The 17,165-nt window shown below is 32.0% G+C and overlaps 1 protein-coding gene across 2 annotated transcripts in view; it reads left to right on the top strand.

Moving 5' to 3' along the window:
• Positions 1-17,165, top strand: part of LOC114327390 (zinc transporter ZIP6) — a 182,896-nt gene that overhangs the window by 115,293 nt on the left and 50,438 nt on the right. The window lies entirely within an intron of this gene.

The following is a 17,165-nucleotide window of genomic DNA, read 5'->3' as shown; positions in this document are numbered from 1 at the left end:
GGCCTAGGTAGATATATTCCTAGACTTTTTCTATCTCACTGCCATTTATAGTTATATGCCTGGGTCATCTGTGTTTGTTTTCGTAGCAACATATCGGATAAAAATTAATAAAACAAAAACTATTTATTTGTCTTTTATTTTGTCATACAGATTATCTATCCTTTGTTAGCAAATTTTCGTAGCAAGATATTGGATAAAAATTAATAAAACAAAAACTATTTATTTGTCTTTTATTTTGTCATACAGATTATCTACATTAATTATGTAATCTACTGTATTAATTGGGAAATGAGCCATAATTTAAGTTGGAAATTAATTTTTTTGATGTTTCGACTTCCACTTCATAAATTGTTATTGAAATACAAAATATTAATAAATTAAACAAATTTTGTTTATTTTTCTTGGTAAAAAAATTCTTCTAATTATTTAATAACAATTCTTCTAATAGGTATTAGAAGAATATTTTACCAAGTAATGTAAACAAAATTTGTTTATTAATATTTTATATTTTGATAACGATTTCTGAGGTGGAAGTCGAAACGTCAATAAAATTAATTTCCAACTTAAATTGTGACTCATTTCGCAATTAATATAGTAAATTATCTACATTATCTAAATGTATTTATAAAAGTAAGTGAAAGATTTGGACTACAAGTAAACATATTAAAAACAAAATTTATGGTCATCAGCAAAAATAAAATTAGAGACGTCCAACTGCTTATTAATAATACACCAGTGGACCAAGTAAAACAGTATACCTATCTTGGAACAATAGTAAATGAACAATGGGATCACTCACAAGAAGTAAAATGTAGAATAGGGAAGACTAGGAGCGAATTCAACAACAAGGCCATACTCTTTAAAAGCCACAACCTTAATCTGGAGATAAAAGTAAGGCTCATACAATGATATATCTTCTCGATATTATATTACGGAGTTCAATCTTGGACACTCACTGAAGCGATGGAGAAAAAACTTAAATTTGATATGTGGCTATACAGGTGAATGCTGAGGATATCATGGACGGACAAGACAACCAACAAGACCATACTATGAAGAATGAAGAAAGAATGAGAAGTGATGTATACAATTAAAACGAGAAAGTTAGAATATCTCGGACACATAATGAAGACGGCACTAAATACAGATTACTGAAAATATTCCTTCAAAGCAAAGTATTTGGAAAGTGAGAAGAAGAATATTATGGTTAAAGAATCCGAGGAAATGGTTCTCCACAACTAATCTATTTAAAGCATTAGTTAATAACATAAGTATAGCCAGAATGATAGCCAATATTTGGAATGAATAGGCACCAAAAGAAGAAGATTTATAAATAATATTTTTTGGCCAAAGCTGGAACCATATATTTATCAAAAAACTGTTTAGATTTTGGGACAATTTCATTGTGTATTAAATCATTATTTCTACTTACAGAAATAATTTTCATTTCTTTTGTTGTCCAAACCACAAAATCACAGAACTCACGACCAGTGACTAACATCTGAGTTTGGACCTGATAGTAATAATTGGAATTGGATTTCAAACACAATTTATCATCCTTCATCTCCAAATATGGCAAACTATCACAACTAATTATGGAATTTTTTATAGAATATGGACACTTCACTTCCAATACTGTTAATGATGCAATAAGTCCATCAGGAGAAGCAGCTAAAAAGGGATGGTCCAATGAAATAAAAAGTCCACACCTAATGACACGATTACTAGTTACCTCCTCATAGGCACTGATGGCTATCTTTTCACATCTTTTGCCCCAATCTGTTGCACTGGAGTGAAAAGTTTTTTGTTCAGTAATTAACTTCACAAAGGATTCTATGTTTCTCCTGTGTGTCATATGAACAACAGTACCAACGTGAGATGCTGTTAATCGCATCGATCTTTGTTGGAACCAGGTGGCAGAATTACCCTGACCTCTTGTAGCTTCTTCGATAGACTTAATTTCTTTTGTTGAAACATGAATATGTTTATCTACCATTTGCTGCATGACTGAAGTCGATAAGTAATCATGATCATGGGCAATACCTGAAACAGAAGCTGCACTAAAAGATCCATTAATACATAAACTTCTGTTCCTACTTGACGTGTAATTAATGACCTGATTTCTAACGTTGTCATTAAAATTAGGCATATTTATATATTCTTGCGGTCTGGGATCATAGCACAAGTTTGTCTTCTGCCTTTTTTTAACGTTGTACTCAGGGACAGCAAAACTTATATCTTCAGCTTTCTGTGGCGCTACTTCTAATCTGCTTTTTTTTGGCATATGCCAGACTTGTTTTTGATCCGTGCAATTTACCATGCTCTTTTATGTACAATTTACCATGCTCTTTTAAGTGTAATAGAGCATAGCAGACAACAGCAACATGTTTGCACACAGCTCTATACCCCTTGCCAGCAATGCATTCACATGATGCTTCAGTAACACTTCCATCCATGGAGATTATCAGTTTAACGTAATAGGTAAGGGCTTTGGTCATTTCACTGTTTACCTGTGCTTTGTAAAAATGATTCTCCTCTGTTGTTGCTTCTACCATAGCTAATAAAAAATTGTTTGTCAACATGCTGTAGCCTTTTCTGTGGACTGAAGCACACATGCTCATTCCTTCAGCTGACTTGTAACTACATAAAAAATAGTTGTTTATGTCCACGATATCTATGGGAGGAACTTCCGAAGATTGCTTAAGACTCGTGAAATCATCATTTGGTGGCCATAGAATATTTGATGTTGGTTCTGCAACTGAACAGTCCACAATGACATCATGAAAATCATTGTTTCTATCATATGCAGCCAATCTGTAATAGAAAATAGAATACTTAAGAATTTATAACACATCTTAACATTTTTTATAATTATAATGGAGAATATACAGTCACAATTCACAAAAATGTAATATCAGATCACACTACTCAAAGTCTAAGTTTTAATATATTATGTAATAAATAAAGTACTGCTTTGTGCTTCCAAAGAATCGTTAGTGATTCTAATAAACATTTTCAAAGTCATTTGGCACTAGCAGATTAGATTAATATTTATGAGGGTCATGATGAGGTATGGAGTAGATTCAGATTCCATTAATATATTTTGTACCTACATCATTTTAATTTGAGTTGTCTCATTAAAAAAATGTATCCCAACCGAAATGAAAGAAAAAATTGTATAGTATTTTTACTACAAAAACGTTATTACGTAGGTCAAAATTTTTGACGTAAGAGAACTGTCAAAACATTAGAATGTGACTTTTCATTATTGCCGTGTTTATAATAAACATAGCAATAATGAAAAGTCACATTCTAATGTTTTGACAGTTCTCTTACGTCAAAAATTTTGACCTACGTAATAACGTTTTTGTAGTAAAAATACTATAATATCTACCCCTGCAAAGAATAACGTAACCAGCATTTATGATATTCTTCAGAAATGGTAAAAAATATACAAATTTCTATTTTTGTGCATGTGACATTCTTTCAGTGTAAGAAGTACAGTAGGAAAAATTAAAGAATACCCATGAACGAACATATAAAACACGCTGTATTTTCCTGTCACCGTGTCACACAAAAAATTGGCCAGCGCAAGTACATGTAATAATTATTATTATTACATGTACTTACACTGGTCAATTTTCTTTGTGACACGGTGACAGGACATGCGTGTTTTATATGTTCGTTTATGGGTATTCTTTCATTTTTCCTACTGTAAGTAATTATATAAATGTCGAACTCCTCTTTTAAAAGAATGTCTACTTTTTTGAATAAAGGACACTTTTTTGAACTGTGGCAGTTACAGTTTTTGATATGAATATAAAGTCACTTACAATGTTCTTACAGTAGGAAAAATGAAAGAATACCCATGAACGAACATATAAAACACTCTGTATTTTCCTGTCACTGTGTCACACAAAAAATTGGCCAGCGCAGGTACATGTAATAATTATTGTTACATGTACTTGCACTGGACAATTTTCTTTGAAACAGTGACAGGAAAATACAGCGTGTTTTATATGTTCGTTCATGGGTATTCTTTCATTTTTCCGACTGTATCTGACACACGTGTAGGTTCTATTCGCACAAAATTGTCAAAACTTAGCAACCAGTATGGCGAATAAAATTGTAATAACTGCAGTTATTCTGTTATTCTACAAATAATTAAAATATTTTTAACATCTACCGTATTACTCCATTCCGAATCTTTCTTATAAATGTAGTTACACCCACACCGATCATATTGGCATATAGAGTATAGAGCATGAAAAGTTGTACAAGAAGAACACTAACTCAAAATCACCAAAAATGTTAGTTACAACGTTATTCTATGCAGGGGTTGATATCTTCAGAACTAACAATATTTTAACAATATCTCAATATATGTTGAGGAGTATCTACTACATCTGTTTGAAATGAATCTATCTACACCTTGTTATAAAAATGGGGTGATTAAGTATATTTACACTATTCACAGATTGATTGTGACAGAAAAAGGTGCCAAATATTCTGTAATAAATTGCCCCATGACATTAGAGTAATGAAAAATATTTAACTCAATATAAAAAGGCTGTGCATATATTACTATTGCAAATTGAACCATACATTCTATGAACTCAAAATATGTAACAGGATTTCTGTGATTTCTTTCTTTATGTGTATTTTGCTCTGCATATATGTATGTATGTCTTTGTAATAACTTTCATACATATATGTAATATTAAAGATTCTGTTTTATAATGAGTTTTGTTTGAGTAATGCACCATGAGTAAGGAGGCACAAAACTGTATTAAATATATCGTAGCTTAGCTAATTACCACAGTTTAGTTATAATACATAGCTCAAACCCAAATACTTCACTATAAAACTTAGATAAACATAAATATTTTTAATTTGGTCTGAGGTATAGAAATAAAACAAGATGATTAATATAGTTTACCTTTCGATAAGGGCTTCCTTTTTTCCAGTAACTCTCGCATTCCTTCTTCTTAATTCGTTTTTTAACGCACAAACAGTCCAAGATCCGTATTTTTCTGCCATAATTATTAATTTATTAAATTGTAAACAAAAACACCATATACAAGCTTCACGAACTGTCAAAACGTTGACCCCCAACTACACTAGCGCCGCCAGGCGGGAGCGACGGCGTACATAGGTGCCATTCAGTTAGATTCAAATTCGAACATTGATTGTGTCTGTGCCACTTAGTCGTTTGATCAATTAAGTTTTGAAAAATGGAGCATCTAAAAGAAAACGTGTTGTTTTGTCAATTAAAAAAAAATAGAAATTATTGCAGAATTAAAGAAAGGTGTTTCTGCAGTCGCATTGAGCAAAAAGTATGATGTTCCGAGAATATTTTTTATGTTCTGTTAACCGTCTTTTCGATTATCCGTCATACCCTTGGTCCGATGCCCTGACGGATAATCGAGGTTCCACTGTATAAAATTATGGTAATAAATTAAATTTTAAACTTCATATTATGGGAAAGTACATCATGTGACACCTCTTTTAAAAGCTTTTGAGATACTGATTACAAAAATGTATAGGCAATACTTGTGCAAAATGTCCGTCCAATGCTTTTTAAATGCATTCATTTTTTTTAGAATCCTGAGAAACTAATGTATTTTTGAAAAATTTAAACGCAAAATGCACGATTAGATTATTACCGAGGGTCGAAGGTCCCTGAAAACTTCTATAATGTCTATTGTAATAAGTTACAAGGGGTGAAAAAAAAAGAGAAAATTTATTATGATTTTTAACACGTTGACGGACAGTGCGTCAAATGAATAAGCAAGTGTTGTGACACTATATGTATTTTGCAAAATAGAATAGGGGAAAATGCAACGTCTCTAGACGTTGTGTCACATTACATTAATGGAAATTAGACGTCTATAGACGTTCTGTCCGTCAGCGTATTAATTTCAAATATATCATTCAAAAGAAACTTTTTGTGTATTCTAATGGACCTTCGGCCCTCGGTAATAATGTAATATTTTATTCTGCGTTTAAATTTTTCAAAGATTCTCGTATTAGTTTTCTCAGAATTCCAAAAAAAATAAATGCGTTTAAAAAGCATTTCACCAAAATTTTGCGCATGTACGTATTATACATTTTTGTAATCAGTATTTCAAACGATTTTAAATGAGGTCTCACATGATGTACTTTCCCATTACGAAATAAAATTAAAACAATTTCGACATGAATTTTTTTGCCTTGAAAAAAGTAAAGTATGTATTTTGATTTTTTGAAAATCACATTCGGTTAATTCATTATTACATTTCCGAAACTACTGTAAGTTGTTAACTTATAAAGTCTCATTTTGTAGGTTTTTTAAATATTAATGATAATTCACTACATATATTTATTTTTATTTCATCAACTTTATATATAGGGTGTCCCAACTCAAAAGTAGCGGAACCGTTGAATATTTCGCGAAATGAACATCGGATCGAAAAAATGAAAAATATGTGTTCAATAATTTTTAAAAATCTATCAAATGATACCAAACACGATCCCCTGGAAGTGGGATGGGGGTAACTTTAAAATATTTAATGGAGACCCCCAGTTTTAATTGCAGATTTGGATTCCTTACATAAAAGTAAGTAACTTTTATTCGAGGCATTTTTTCGAATTCTGGATAGATGGCGCTATAATCGGAAAAACTATTTATCGTGATACCATGTAGTCCTGTCGCCAGGGGGGGTACAACGGCCTCCTTAATTCAGATGGACTTACCCAAGTTTTTTTTATGTATTTTGACCCGTAGAACACGAATTTTTTGGGTAACAGTTGACCCGGATGTCGATAAGATTGTTATAAACAAAGAAGTTGAGGAATTACATAACAGCGATTTCTCGAAAAACAAAACATGTTTTTGTATTTTTTGGGCCATTCTAACCAAAAAATGTTCCTACAAGTTTTTTCGTAGGATGCATAGTTTTCGAGATAAACGCGGTTGAACTTTCAAAAAATCGAAAAATTGCAATTTTTGAACCCGAATAACTTTTGATTAAAAAATAAAATAGCAATTCTGCTTACCGCATTTGAAAGTTCAAGTCAAATTCTATCGGTTTCGAATATATACATTGCTAAAAATTTATGTGTTTATTGCTAAAAAAAGCTATAAACACATAGTGTTTCCCGTGCCTAATACATGCGTTTACATGCATGCTACGTAGAAATAGCCTCGCTTGCACTTGTACCTACTCTACCTACTCGTTCGATTTTAAATGTTAAATCATTGAAAACATCACTCCAGCACTAGGTGTTTATACTTTTGTTTAACAATAAAATAATAAGTTTTTAGCAATGCAAATAACTAAAACCGATATACTTTGACTTGAACTTTCAAATGCGGTAAGCAGAATTGCTATTTTATTTTTTAATCAAAAGTTATTCGGGTACAAATGAAAGTTTCACCGCGTTTATCTCGAAAACTATGCATCCTACGAAAGAATTTGTAGGAACACTTTTTGGTTAGAATGGCCCAAAAAATACAAAAACATGTTTTGTTTTGCGAGAAATCGCTGTTATGTAATTCCTCAACTTCTTTGTTTATAACAATCTTACCGACATCCGGATCAATTGTTGCCCAAAAAATTCGTGTTCTACGGGTCAAAATACATAAAAAAAACTTGGGTAAGTCCATCTGAATACAGGAGGCCGTTTTACCCCCCCTGCGACAGGACTAATGGGTAATTTATAGAAATTGTTTAATATCTATAGAAACACACTCTCAAATGAAAAATCAAAAAACACAAGTTGAGTATTTTTCAAAATCCCATCGAATGCGAATGCCAACAAACACGACACGGTGTCATTCGATAGGTTTTTGAAAAATATTAAACACGTGTTTTTTAGTTTTTCATTTGGAAGTGTATTTCTCGAGACAGACTATTTCTATATTATTCTATTTCTATAGAATGGAAAACATGTCTCGAATAAAAGTTGTTTACTTTTACGTAAGGAATCCAAATCTGCAATAAAAACTGGGGGTTTCCATTTACAAAACAGGGGGTCGTATTTGGTGCCATTCGATAGATTTTTAAAAATTACTGAACAGGTATTTTTCAGTTTTTCGATCCGATTTTCATTTTAGCCAATCCCCCCTCTTAACGATGCTGGATCTCCGCCGCTGGAGGACGAACAAGGAAAGAGAGCTTATGCTTATAATAAAAGAACGGAAGACAATATTTTGGTCACATCGTAAGAAATCAAAAGTATGAACTACTCCAACTTATAATCGAAGGCAAAATCAATAGCAAAAGGGGACCAGGAAAAAGACACAACTCTTGGCTTAAAAACCTACTACAATGGACGAATGTGACCTCCATAGAACTATTCAGGGCGGCTACAAATGAGATTAAATGGGCAAATGTAATGACCAACGTCCTTAAGGATACCGCATCGTAAGAAGAAGATAATATATTACAGGTTATACAACGCATCCCTCGGTAGACCGCAAGCAATAGCAGAAACACGACGGTAGACTGCATACTACAGTGCCACCGAAACATTTTTCTTACTTTGTGATACAATTATAAAAGTAATTAAAATAAAAATCCAATTAGCAAAATGAGGTCTCTGTGACAAACTTTGACGAAAGCTTGTACGACAACTAAAAATACTCCATTATTGCAGAAGATGGACACATAGTATAGTATATATGTATTTTTAAACATAAACCAGTGCAAATGTAGGTCGGTAATTAACGTAATTATTTTTTAAAACATAAAACGATTTTATAAAATTCCGTTAGGGTAGACTCGCGAAATATTCGCCTAATTGAAAATTCCCGACAAGAGAGCCAACTAAAATTAAAACCACCGAAAAAAACATTTCACGTTAAAAATATTCATTTACCAGGTAAATAAATTTTTTTATTTAAATGAATTGAATAAAAATGAATAAAAAGCTAAGGACGAAACCAAACATGATAAAAAGCATGATAGACCAGGGCGCATCTGTAAAAATATTAGTACATTTGGACGTTGAAAGGTGACTCAAATTTGTTTGCAGAAATTGCTTGAAAATAACTCAAGTAATAATATTTGAGTTATCCTCCCTCTCAAAAAGGTCCGGAACATTGTTTAAATAATCAAAATGTCAAAAAATTAAGGAAAAATTCGATTTTTTTCTTCGTTTTTTGATTATAACTTTAAGAGTATTCATTTCCGAGAAAAGTTATGACATAAAAGTTGTATAATTAAATTTTCTACAATATAGAGTTGGTTAAAAATTTAAAAAATAGTCACCCTTGTTGCAAAATAGCAATAATTGGGAAAAAACTGTACAAAAACAAGTATTGGCGTTTTACGTTTTTCAACCATTTATGCTAAATTTAGGACCTTCAAATTTCACCCAGAAAAACTATATGATACAGTTAAACAACACTGTAAATTTCATTAAGATCGGTTCAATAGATTTTGCAAAATAGATTTTGCAATCCAGCTTTCGCAAAAAAAATTCATTTTTTCAAACTGTTACAGGACTGAAAATAAAGCAGATAGCAAGTCGAAATTTTTTTTTGCTTATAGAAGTGTGCTGTAACTTTCATCTGCAATTTGCAAAACTAAAATCGATTTACCACCACGGCGTCAGGAATTTTTTTAATAAACATTAATTATTGGTGTTGCGCGCAGGACACCGGAGAGTTTGCTCTGATTGGGCATTCCAATGACCTTTGATAATTATTGATACATTATAATTTTTATTACATTTCGATATAAATAAATAAATTTGTTTATTGCCAAATAAAAACACATACTCTATCCTTTGAAATAACACTTTTTTAGCAAAAACTTTCTTTGTTCATATATTTTAACTTGAGAATAAAAGTTTATTATATTTAAACATATAAGTACAATTGTTTAAACAATATTTCACAAACAATAATAAAATTAGTTTGATTTTTGTGGAATTAAAATATTAAAATACAACAAAATATAGAGTAAGAAAATAATATATTAGATGAAGATTGGAAGAAATTTTGGTGGAAATCAACTTCGTGTGAATCGAACACCGCTGTCCTGCGCGTAGCACCAATAATTAATGTTTATTTTAAAAAATTCCTGACGCCGTAGTAGTTAATCGATTTTAATTTTGCAAATTGCAAATGAAATATACAGTACACTTCTATATGCAAAAAAAAATTCAACTTGCTATCTGCTTTATTTTCAGTCCTGTAAGATTTTGAAAAAATGAATTGTTTTTGCGAAAGCTGGATTGCAAAATTTATTTTGCAAAATCTGTTGAACCGATCTTAATGAAATTTACAGTATTGTTTTACTGTATCATAAAGTTTTTCTGGGTGAAATATGAAGGTCATAAGTGTAGCATAAATGGCTGAAAACCGTAAAATGCGAATACTTGTTTTTGTATGGTTTTTTTTCGCAATTATTGCTATTTGGCAACAAGGGTGACTATTTTTTTAACTTTTAACTAATTCTATATTGTAGGAAATCTAATTACGCAACTTTTACGTCAGTACATCTTTTCTGGGAAATGAATACTTTTAAAGTTATAATCAAAAAACGAAGAAAAAAATCGAATTTTTCCTTCATTTTTTGACATTTTAATTATTTAAACAATGTTCCGGACCTTTTTGAGAGGGAGGATAACTCAAATATTATTATTTGAGTTGGAGGATAACTCAAATATTATTATTTGAGTTATTTTCAAGCAATTTCTGCAAAAAAATTTGAGTCACCTCTCAACGTCCATCTCAAAACAGATGGGCCCTGGACTATGATACATATTACTTTTAGCGTCATTTATATTTTTGCACATATTTTACATCACACTATCTACAGAATATAAACAGGTATTCAAGATAAAGTTGAATATTTTAAAACGTAAATTTGGGAGTACACAAAAATATTAGGTCTAGAAAGTTATAGGAACTTGCGGATGGATCACAAAGACAAAACACAAATAAAAAAATATGAAAATAATATTTTTAAGAAACGCTTTTCTTTAGTTACGAGTGACTAAAATTAAACCATATTATAAAAAAATCAACTAAAAAGCAAAAAATAAAAAAATTGAAAAAATCTAATACATTCGTCAAAGAAAAGCGTCTTCATCGAATAAATGGTTTTCGCACCACGCTTTTCTTTAACGAATGTGTTAGATTTTTTTTATTTTTTGCTTTTTAGTTGATTTTTTTATAATATGTTTAATTTTTAGTCATTCGTAACTAAAGAAAAGCGTTTCTTATTTTTTTTTTTCATATTTTTTCATTTTTTACTTTTTAGTCTTACACTTTTCAAACATTAAAATATATCGTCATGTTTATTAAAATATGTATAAAACATAATGATGTACAAACATGAAAAGTAGTCGGAATCGGCAAAAAATTTGAAACTTTATTGTTTATTTATGAAGCAAAACGTAAACAATTAACGTAAAAAGTGAAATTATGTATAGTTCATATAATTAGCTACAATCTGTAAAAGTTTCAAGTTTCTTCATTGTAAAAAACAAGAGAATTTAAGCATTTTCCGTTAAAATCGTTTTTTTATTTAAAGAATTAATAAACAAAAAAATTTTTTATTGACTATTCGTGTATTGTTCCCTCGAATGCATATGTCTGCAAATTTTTAGTCATTTGCTTTGAAGAAAAGGCAGTCAAATTAACGTCCAAAGATTTGACGCAAACGATTGAACTAAAGAAAAGCGTTTAATTAATTAATACGACAAAACGAATTCTAATGTTAATTGTAGCACAAAACGTCTCTACCGGTGGTTTTTCTAAGATTACGATGAAAAAATAATTTTTTGAATTCGAGTTTTGGTTGAAGTTTTGTTTCGTATCGTATTGAAATTTGACACGAATAAACGCCGATTTATATTTAAACAAATATATGAGCGTTCAAAATTTGAAGCTTTATTGTTTATTTATGAAGCATAACGTAAACAATTAACGTAAAAAGGGAAATTATGTATAGTTAATATCATTAGTATTAATATTAATATTAATATCATTATTAAATATAAATTAATATAAATTAGTATTAATATCATTTACCACCAATAACTTAGACCAATGTTCACTCATTACGAAATCTGTTACAAGAATTTCAGCGATTTCAGCCATTTTTCAAAATTTATTTGGATTTTCTCTAGTAATCCTTTCAAAAGACAATACATAAATGATGAGTACCTTTTACACCACCTTCAAGGAGGGTAATTTATACAGGAACATACCTGGAATTATTATATGGACCGTTCACTCTTGTTAGAGTATAGTTCGCTCAAATATGTAAAAGTTTCAAGTTTCTACATTGTAAAAACAAGAGAATTTAAGCATTTTCCATTAAAATCTTTTTTTCGTTTTTTTTTTTTTGATTTAAACAATTAATAAACATAAAAAAATATTTTTTATTGACTATTCGTGTATTGTTCCCGCGGATGCATATGTCTGCAAATTTTCATTCATTTGCATTGAAGAAAAGTCAGTCAAATTAACGTCTAAAGATTTGATGCAAACTATTGAAAGAAAAGCGTTTAAAAATAGAGAAACATTATCAGGAGTAAAAAAATACTAAGATTTAGGCAAGATCATTTAGTATCTCCCAACTCTTTCTAATATTAAATAAATACCGCGTCCGAACAGCCCATTACCTTGCATGGTAAGGATATGTGATTATAAAAAGGCAATACTGGACGTTAAGATTTTGGTTGGGAGATAGGAAGTTGACAACCATTTCTTGACCAAGCTTTTCCTGATTTAAAATCAATTGAAAATAACGTCGAAGTAGACCATGCAACAATACTGTGTAGAAAATCTGATTTATTGACATAGTTTTAGAAATTTGGCAAGTCATTACTGAAAAGTAAATCCATAGGGGAGAGAAGAACCTACCAAAAAATTCTTATCATCCAGATTTGGAGTTATGTAAGTGAGGAGTTAACTACCCACCCTTAGAATATCTGAGTTATGAAAACTGCGACTTTGCCCCGGAACCGGACGATAAATTTATAAAATTTGCAGTACCTATTCGTTAAGGATGTTGGCTATCAGCACGGTTATTATAACTTTAATGACTCCTGCTCTAAAAAGTCCTATAGTCGTTAAGTTGTACCAATCTCGAGATTGTGTAGCCGTGATATTTGCCTAAGCCTTTATGGGCCTCCCTTGCTGTTCACCTTACCCTGCACAAAGTTTTGTGCAGGCTGTGTCGATGTTTGTTACGCACTACGTGGCCGGCCCATATATTCCAGTTTACATCGTCTTATAACTATAGCGACACGCTTCATTTATTATTTTTTTAATTGCTAATTTTAAATATTAACTTTCTTTTCTAAACGAAAATAATATGGGTCATTTAAAATTCACATGTGTTTCCCTCCTAAAATACAAAACCAGATTGTATAAAATTAATGGCCTTTTCTGGGAAACAAATTCCCCATTAAATAGTTACCTTATCAGACCTTAATAAATCACTTTTGAAATGCATTCGAAGACGCTTCTAAGGGCCAGCCTCTTTATGTCAATAAATTAGTCTTTAACTTAAAACCACAGACATGTGTTTTCAGTCAGTCGATCCACAACGAGTCGATACACAACCCTCGCTGGGCCAAATAATAACAACCTTCTTACGAGATATAAGCACGCCTTTTTAACCAAAAATAAATAAGTATTACTGTTCGTTGTTTTTACACTTATTTTAATTCCATTTAATCGTTTCCGTCAACACCCACCAACGGAACATTGGTGACCCCGAAGAAGTACGGAACATAACTATACTTATTTCTGGGTCCTTCCTCATTCTATTAACAACTCTGTCCATTCAAGAGATTCTCAGTGTGCGTCTGTAGCACCACATTTCAAATACTTCAAGGCGCTTCATGGATGCCACGGACAAGGTCCAAGATTCCACTCTTACCTAATTTTTAAAAAAGGTGCCTCATTACTCGCTGAATGAAACACACCTCTGTGGATAAATTCCACAAAGCTTCAGGCCTCTCAAATCCTGACTCCCGCAGAACGGTCCACGAATCCACCGAAAAATCCCAACAAACCTTTGACAACCGCCGCACCATCCCCTTTTTAGCTACGAACCGTATCCTGGCAGACAAAAATCAAGAAAGCGCTATCTTAGCGCCTTGCTAGGCGAACCACCAGCTTCTTTCCCACTAGGGCTCGATGCACATTTGCATCTTTTCAATCTGCGTGCACGCTGCTTGTTTTCAAGCTATTGTCCTTTTCATGAGCATTTTTCAGTGCGTAACAAATGATAGGAAAAAGTGTAAGTCCGTTATAATATACATTTATGAAATTTATTCTAACATGATATTTTGGTTAAATCTGACAGTTGTCACATTTTATTTTCAATTTGGAATAAAAACAAATCAAATGTGTTTCTTGCATTTATAAAATGCCTATTTTCTTTGATTTGTATAGTCTTATAAATTATACAGATTATATTTGTAATATTATTATCTAATTACAAAAAATTATTTTTTTTATTATGGCGCCATCTATCGACAACTAGAATAACTAGAATAAATGTTGTAAATGTCTAATCACGGACGTGCCTTTTTTTCTGTCACATACAATTTAATGCGTTAGAAAGAAATCGAAAAACTGTGACGCACTGAAAAATGATCATGAGAAAAAGAATAAGTTTCCCCGTCAATACACATTGTAATCCCCCAAACACGGTGGGCGACATTTCTATGTAACATGCCTAAGAAAGGGAAATAGAATTTGACAAGATGTTGATATGTCATATAAGCGGATGCTACACAAATTGAAGAACATTGTCCACGGTGGCTCAGAGTCGGAAGAGATATAGGGTAATTCTTTAAGGGATGTTATTAATATACTCTTATTAGCTTAGAAATAAAAATAATAGGAAAATCAGAGTAAGAATGTCAAATAAAAAGAAATAAAATATTGGGCGCCACTGGTTACCTTATGGGAACCAAAAATATACAAAAAGTAGAAATATTAAAAGAAAAATAGCTAGATCAAAAAATTAAGCAACAAAAAAAACATAGTCAATGTAAAATATATAAAATACTTTCACGTGAAAACAAATATTGCGTGAAAACAAATATAGCGTGACTTACCTTGTTGTACTTTACTCAACTAAATTTTTGTTGGACGAAACAAGAGAGAAGGAAAAGAGAAATAATAAGATTGTATTTAGCAAATGAAACATTATTTATTAAGACAAAAAGAAATTAAATTTGTGATCTCTTACGGTGTACAAATAGAGATCGTGATTACCAAAAAAAGAAACTAAAAAGTTTACAAAAAAAAATACCTTGTTTATCAATCCTGAATCTTCGTGGTTGTTCTTAAGTCCAAGGCACAAATTCACTCACTATAGTCACTTTACAAATGAATTGATACCATAAAAGTATACCAGGTTACTTCCCATAGTTCATAAAAAATTCCATAGTTCATAGAAAAATTCATAGTTCATAGAAAAATTCATAGTTCATAGAAAAATTCAGCATTGATTGTATTTCTCAAAAGCAAATTAGCACTACTCGAACAAAATAATTGAAGAAACTTATTATTTCTTCAGTATATTAAACTGGATCCAAAAAAAAATACTAGAATAGAAGCAAACTGCATGCTTTAACTAGGGTGTTGAAGCTAGTAACACAAAAAGAAAACTTCTTAACTTCTGCTTGCATGTAAGGAAAGATTAGTATACCGACATTGGTACAAAAATATTGCGTTCGCCTAAAAACAGCGGAACGCGGTGGCCTGCGGCTTGCTTAGGCCATACTGGAACGAACACTAACTCAAACACAAAAACTTCAGCAATAAAATTGCACAAACTTAACTGGAACTTCAACACAAACTGGTAACTCAGGTGTCGCTGCAAGACAGCGGACCCTAAAATTCAACGCCCTTTCCAAAGATCATTCAATCCTCCCATGAATCATTCTCACAACCAATTCCTACTTAAATTCACTCCATCAATCAAAGTCTTGGCCAATAAACAAGCAAAATCATTCTCTGTTAAACCTCGTAATTCGACGCCATGCATGTTTCTCAGCCAGTAAGAAAATACTCATTATCTGTAAGCAGTTTACTCTAGGATCCCATGGGAAGCCTGATTCTCACACCGTCAGCAATACTGCACGTGTGAACCTATTGGATTAACACAAACAACTCAGAGGCACTTATCGACATTCCAACTCAAGTGGACAGAATTCAGTCTCAAAAAAACATTAAACTCTTTTGATATTTAGCCGAAGACAAACAAATGATCTATTAAAGAATTATGACCAAAATCGTTTTGACGGCATTAGATAAAATAAACCTAACAAGGTCCCTCGTACGAAAACAGATATGATATTCACGCTAAAATCCTGATAAGGTAAAATCGACAAAATACACAATATTTAACATCGTGAGCAACGAAAGAGAATCAGGTGATCCAATTCCACACACTCACAGTACAATTTACGAAACGGATTCCGCATACAGGGTGGAACAAAAATAATACTAGGGGCGTACTTACGGTTTTAACACAAAAAATTAAGGGGTGATATATCAATGACCTTCGTACCCGTTACAACATTTGAGCGGTTTCTCGGCGTCAATTCTTCTTCTTAACGTGCCCTATCAAAACCCCTTGACGTTGGCGATTAACATGGCGAAACTGTCTCTGTCTCGAGCTATTCTAAATAGGTGTTCTGCTTTCTTTATTCCTGTCCACTCTCGGATATTCTTCAACCAAGAGGCCTGCTTTGTACCAATTCCTCTGCGTCCTTCGATTTTACCCATCATAATAAGTTGAAGAATATTATACCGGTCTCCCCTTACTACGTGTCCAAAATAGGCCATCTTTCTATATTTGATGTTATCAAGCAGCTCGCAGGTAGCATTTGCTCTCTTAAGGACTGCCACCTTTGTCAGCATAGCCGTCCATGGTATTTTCAGAATACGTCTGTGCAGCCACATTTCAAAGGCCTCCAAACGGTTAATGGTGGATATTTTTAATGTCCCTGCTTCGACACCATACAAGAGGACTGACCAAATGTAGCATTTAATCATGCGCTTTCGAAGTTGAAGCTGCAAGGTATCATTACAGAAGAATGACCTCATTTTTAAAAATGTCGTGCGGGCTATCTCGATTCTACATTTTATCTCTTCTACATTGTATCTCGTCAATACACGCCAGAAATAAACAGCT

This window comes from Diabrotica virgifera, chromosome 4, assembly GCF_917563875.1.
Source record: "Diabrotica virgifera virgifera chromosome 4, PGI_DIABVI_V3a".
In the NCBI taxonomy this organism is placed as follows: domain Eukaryota; kingdom Metazoa; phylum Arthropoda; class Insecta; order Coleoptera; family Chrysomelidae; genus Diabrotica; species Diabrotica virgifera.
The sequence above is the reverse complement of the archived record's forward strand: the minus strand, read 5'-3'. Positions and strand labels throughout refer to the sequence as shown.